Consider the following 6213-nt stretch of genomic DNA (forward strand, 5'->3'; position numbering starts at 1 on the left):
CAAGAGAAATCTGTAAAAATGTGATCAGATTCTATAGTAACTGCTTGACAAATCTTAGTGAATTTAATAGAGAACAAAGTCTTTTCCCTGGGTTTTTTGCATCATCCAACATTATTCAATAGCAAGAAAAATTTCTATTAATTCTTACAGAACTTTTTCACAAAAATAATAACTGCATATTCTCACAGTGCCACCTGCTCCCCACCGCTCGCTCACTGCTGCTATCACACCAATTCAGAGGGGGGACCGTAAATACCTTCGTGTTAAAGAACTAACTTTCTTTAAAGCGCCACTTTCAAAAGTGCCTGGGGGTCTGCCAGTGCAGCTGTTTGTCAGTAGCACCGAGCAGTGCGCTGCTCCTTTCTGCATGATTACAGAATGGAAGCAGACACAGGAAAGAAGTGAGTGGAAACTATTAATTTTGTAGAAGGAGACTTGATTTGTGTTTCAGTTTTCTTTTCTCTGGTGCAAAGAGAAGGGGCTGCAGGAGGAGGTGACAGCACAGTTTGTCTGCCCATCTCCGAGTTACTCAGTGCAGCACAAGGCTGTGGCCTGTCTTGGCCTTGGCCTTCCTCCTTTGGGGCAGCTGTGATGGTGCAGCAGAGGAGGACACCGCTCACCCCTGGCAAGGACGGGGCTGAGCACACAGCCCAGCACTGGAACGTGCTGTGTATGGGGTGAGTACTGGCAGTGCACCGCTGTGGTTAACCACAAACAGCTGTCCAAATCTCTTTGGTGATGGTTTTCACAACAGAGATGGTATCAGTGGTGAGAAGGTTTTGATGCGGAGGATCAGCATCTTGGCTTGCTGCACACTTTCTTAGGAAGAGGTAGTAGCTGACAAATGCTGGCAGGAATGGAAGTATGGTCCAGGATTACTGGTTTTGTTTAGTTTATGAGGATGCAGAGATGGGGAGAGGTGAAGCTGAATGACCCAAGACAGCAGTGCCGGAGGAGGCCACATGTCTTCTCATTTCTGTTGCTTCTCCCTTTATTGTACTGGGAATTTTCCAGAGGAGTGGAAGCCTTCACAAACATAGATATTTTTAGACGAATTGTGTGTAGGAGCCCAGACCCTGGGGACAGGCTGCTGCTTGACTGCTGTTACAAGAATGGTCCAGACCGTGGCTGCCCAACTGGCGTTTGGTGATGTTTGGTGTGGCGTTTTGGGATGGTTTCTGTGGCAGGAGTGCTGCCAGGCCTGATGGCAGGTGGGTGAGCTCACTTCAGGTCTCCCAGCACTTTGTAACACTACTGAAGCTGCTGGCAAAGACCAGATTGAACAGCTGTACTTCCAAGGAGGTGTACAACCCACCTTGTGCTTATGGAGATGGCCCTGCTCTAGTGTGAACAGGACGGGTGTAAGGAAGAGTGGTGGCCTGGAGCCTTGCACAGGAGCTCCAGTCCTTTTCATGAACCCAAACTTTGAAGATGTTTTCTATTCCTTTAGAAAAAGCCTTTGAGAAGCACTGCAGAACCATGTCCAACTGTAATGAAAGGGACCCAGAATCACGGATACTTTCTCTGCATTGTGATTAAGTATGTGGAAACAGCACTTTTTTTGTAATAGGCATCATAAGTTGTTAAGTAACGTTATAATGGTATAAATTGTCTTTGTGGGGACATTCAAAGGCAAATAGATGTAGAGCCTGGAAAATCCTTAGACCTAAAGGCGACTTGGTCATGCAGTGCAGATCCTCTGTCTGACTCCCACACTGCTTCCTGGGGCACTTAACTGGAGGAGGCTGCAACGAACAGTTTGCTCAGCGAGTGCTGGAAAGGGCAAAATACCTGTTTGTGTTTGCACGATACTACACGGCCAGTTATCAGTAATGATTGTTTTCCTGGAACTGTGCAGGGGTGTGTGTGTGTGATTCCTCTACAGATGGGTATTTTGTGACATTTGAGCTAAATTCAGCTCCGGTGTATGATAGTATTTTACAGAAAGTGTCACTAACTGCACCACTTACTCTGTCTTGATTTTAGACTATTTTTTTTAATAGAGGAAATGATGATTGATGGAAGTAAGCGCCGTACGCAAGTAGACAATAGGAAAAAAATTTGAAATCACTCCTGTCATTAGAGATGTGTGAGTGCTAATGTGGTGCACGCAGTGAATGTAATTCTGTGCATGGCCAAATACATTTTGCAGTGGAACTTTCTCTTTGTTTTTCAGTGCTCTGGGATAGCAGCTCGATCCTATTTTGCTGTAAGCTCCCAGAGCACAACATGGCATGACTGCTCTTGCTGGGTCCTGCCTGCAGCCCCCCGTCATGTGCAGCCTCTCCTCTCTGTGCAGCGTTCCTGCCCCTGCCGCTCCCGGTGGCCTGAATTCTGGCTGTGGCAGTCCTCTGCTAGGGCTAAAACGGGGGATGCCAGTTATTTATTTATGTAAAATGTTCGGAGGCATTAACTCACAAACACCATAGAAACCAGGCTGGTATTGTAGTCGGGGCTTTTATTCAGGTTGTCTGATGCGCTGTGGATGCCGCCGGCCTTTGTGTGCTCCAATCCAGCGTTTATCCCGACGATGCCTTTGTGTTCCCCATTTGACATATTTTACTGTAAATAAAGAGCGACACTGTCTTGCAGCTGTATCCACGGTGACATTTGACTCTCGACTGAATGAGTGCATTGTGCCATGTGTTTTGGAAACATTATCTCTTTTAAGAACTAATCCAGCCTTTAACAGCTTCCCAGTGCCTGCCTGCCTTTGCCATGGAGAGCTCAGGTGCTCGCCCACCTCTGTGCAGTCTCCGCCCGCTGCCTCCTGCCCCTCACGCTGCTGGGGCCTGAGCTGGGCACCGGCTCCCTCTGCTCAGTCTTTTTGTCTGTGTGTAGACCCTTTGATGGGATGTGCTGCAGGGCTTCTCCTGGGATGTCAGCATTTTGCCACATTTCTCATAGACTTTACTACATTATGAGTATTCTTATGTCCATGTGTACGATATGTTCTTTAAGATAGATTCTGCGCTCCATGATTAAGATGATCCCTGTGCGACTGACTCATTGAGCATCCAGCTGATTGGTTCTTTTATGTGTCGAAAACACTTTTCTTTATGACTTCAGCAAGTTTAGATCCTGGTAGGGGCCGCATTTCCTGCAGTGGGTTCAGTCTCTTGGGTGCCAAACCCCAGGACTAGCAGGACTGAGATCCTCTGTGAAAACCCCAGCTTCCAGGAAGCTTTTATTTTTGCTTTCAAATAGCTGTGCTGCTTTTATGGAACTTGTAATTTCTAGCTAATTCTGACACACTTTTAAAACAGTTATGCCTATATATAGAAATGTGTATGTTTTTGCTCTCAGTGCTGAATGCCAATAAATCCATGCGCCATTGAGTTGCTGGTGGTACCACCTGCATTCCCCCACTGTAAGGCTGTGCCAGGGTTGAACAAGGTTGAACAACCTGAGCTAATGTTCTCTCAGCCTTAAACATAATCACTTTGAGAAAATGTAAGTCAAAGTGCAAATATTCTGGATGCTGTCTGACAGGTGTGTATGGAATTAACATCTGAGACAATGCCATAGCATAAGGGCCCTCCGAAGAGAAGAGGGCTCGTTTTCACTACTGCGGGGGAAAGAGCTGTCCTGAAAACATCACCAAACTTCAAAACACACTGTGCACACACACCACATTACAGTGGAACCCCACAAGGGTTTCAAGTGAGACGTGTGGTACCCATAGTGCCCCAGCAACCCAGTGAGCTGCAGGACGGTGCAAGGTTGTGTCTCAGGGAGCAGCTCTGCACTTTGTGCTTCCATTTAACTTCTCAGAGTAAGGAGAAAAGGCATCTGTGAGGAAACAAGGTTGATAATGGGTTCAAAATACATTTCTATTGCTTTCTTGTATTAACATATTTAAATTAAATTATTAAATGTATTTTCATTAAATTAGCACACAAGCTAGTATTATTTGCCTTAGATATTTTAACAAAGTCTGTGAAGTCTTCCCCTGCTATTAGTGCTCCTGGAAGGTACGTGTGTTACTGATTTGAAGTTCTGGAGCTGAGAACAGTGAAGGTGGCTGCATGCTGCACTGCCTTGGGGCTGCAGGCACAGGCTGGCTCTGCTCAAGGGCTGCAGGACCACAGGATGAGGGAAGCGACTGGGATCCTGCCTACACCTGGAGGGGCTGCACACAGAGCCCGCATGTCGTGGCAGTCAGCAGCACGGCACCAGGCACGTGTCGAAGATCAGGGGGTCAGAAATGTGCTTACAGAGCAGGATCTGGAGGCAGACTGTGTGCTTCTGGGTTTGAAGATAATGGAGAGGGATGAATTAATAATTATATACATGTGTGCTACACTTAGAGATGGATTTACACATCTTTCATTTTTTAAAGCTCAGACTTGGTTTCCCACTCTCTTTATCTCTAACGTGATCTTTCTGCAGGCCCTGGCAGACAGCAGTGCTCCCAAGCGTACTGCTGCTTTGTGATGGTCCTGAGAATGAACCTGAGTTATGTGCAGCAGAGAGGCTTGGATGCCTTGACCATGCCTCCTCACCATCCAACAGCCAGGTACAGGTTCACATGTGAGCCTTCCTATTGGCTTTCCAGCAAGAGAGAAGGGGGAAAATGCTTTCATTCATTTGTTTAAAAGAAAAAAATTTAAACATTTTTAGTGAATTTTAAAAAGGAAGAAGTTGTAGAAATGCCCCATTAATTGGAGCATTCATTAAGTATTTTTAAAATAGCATAGAAAATTTGGAGGCAAAGGTCTGGATAGCAAAGTGACTTGTAGTGGCAAAGGGCTTGGGAATTACTCGCCAAGTGGAACGTGTACAACTAAGGTAGAAATCCCCTCTTTGCGTGATCGCATGGGGATTTGAATGTGGGTCTCAGAACTCCTCCGAGAGTGCCCAACCGCTGGCACATTCTGGATGAGAATCTGTCCTGCTGAAGCTGTTCTGCTTTGTAAGAATAATTAAATATTCATTGGGCCAGTGAGAGAACAGAAACAATCTGATAGCCTGGGGATTAGGGCTCTCCAATAAGACAAGGAGACAGAAGTAATTCAGTTCCTGATCCAACTCTGATGCTGAACGGATATGAATCTAGAGTCACACTGGCCAAATTTGCCAATGGTTCTGGTTACTTTTTTCAGGATATAAATTTCTCAACTTTTTTTCCTGTAATGTCTTGTTGTGCTGTTACAGAAACCAGTATCACACCAGTTTTTGTACTGGTAATCTCTCGACTAGAGTTATTCCTGTGTTTTATTGGCATCAGAATTGGGGCTGCAGGCTCTTTGAAAATCTGCCTTTCTTCTGGGTTGGCCCACAGCTTGATGTTAGTGCACTGATGTAGAGGAAGTATATCTCAATTACAGTGGTGTTATAGGAAACATATTTTACTGTATGTCCAGTCTGTGGTGGTAATCTGGAGTAATACACTAGGAGGAAACTGTAAATCTTTATTGTAACATGAATAAGTGCAGTAGTTTCTGTCAAGCTTTAAGAAAGCAGAAAATCACCACTAAACATCCATTCAAATCAGCCACGCTAAATAATCCTTCAGATTTATATACTGAATTTCTTGATCAAATGACAAACTTATTCCTGAATTATCTGGATTCCTTGCAGTTGAAAAGATACATATTAAAAACAAAACTAAGAACCCAATGCAACCCAAGAACACAGGAAGATGTTTTCCAAGCGGAAATGGTTACCAGGAAGGTGATGCCTTCATGCAGCCCCCAGGTCAGCCCGGCGCCGCTCTGTCTGCCCTGACCCCTCATTGGAGCACTTCTGTTGGGGGCAGTTTTCACGGCATCTGCAAAAAAAAAAAGTTCTATTCCACTGAAGACATCTTTCTGTGAGCCGTGGGGACGCATGGCCATGTGGGTGCCCCGTGTGGCGCAGGCCCATGGCTGGGGGTCAGGGTGCCGGGGCAGGCGACTCCTTACACGGGGCAGCTGGCGATGAGCAGAGCGAGTGCCTTGCTCCTAAGGGCAGTAAGGAGATTTAAGCCAAACAAGCCCGACATAAGTGGGAGAAGAAACTCACTGAGCGATTTCAACTGTAACTTGGCACCCGGCACGCTGTAGTATAAGAAGTTCAAAGCGTTTTGGATTTTTCCAGAAAAACCCTCTCTTAGCAGCGAGGCACGGGCCGTTCCAGCCCCTTCTAAGTTGAACACGTCGGGAAGGGCAAAATAAATAAATCTTCGCCTCCCGCTCCCCCCGAGGCGGCGAGAGGGTACCGGAAAAAGCC

Source organism: Meleagris gallopavo, chromosome 13 (genome assembly GCF_000146605.3).
Source record: "Meleagris gallopavo isolate NT-WF06-2002-E0010 breed Aviagen turkey brand Nicholas breeding stock chromosome 13, Turkey_5.1, whole genome shotgun sequence".
Classification (NCBI taxonomy): domain Eukaryota; kingdom Metazoa; phylum Chordata; class Aves; order Galliformes; family Phasianidae; genus Meleagris; species Meleagris gallopavo.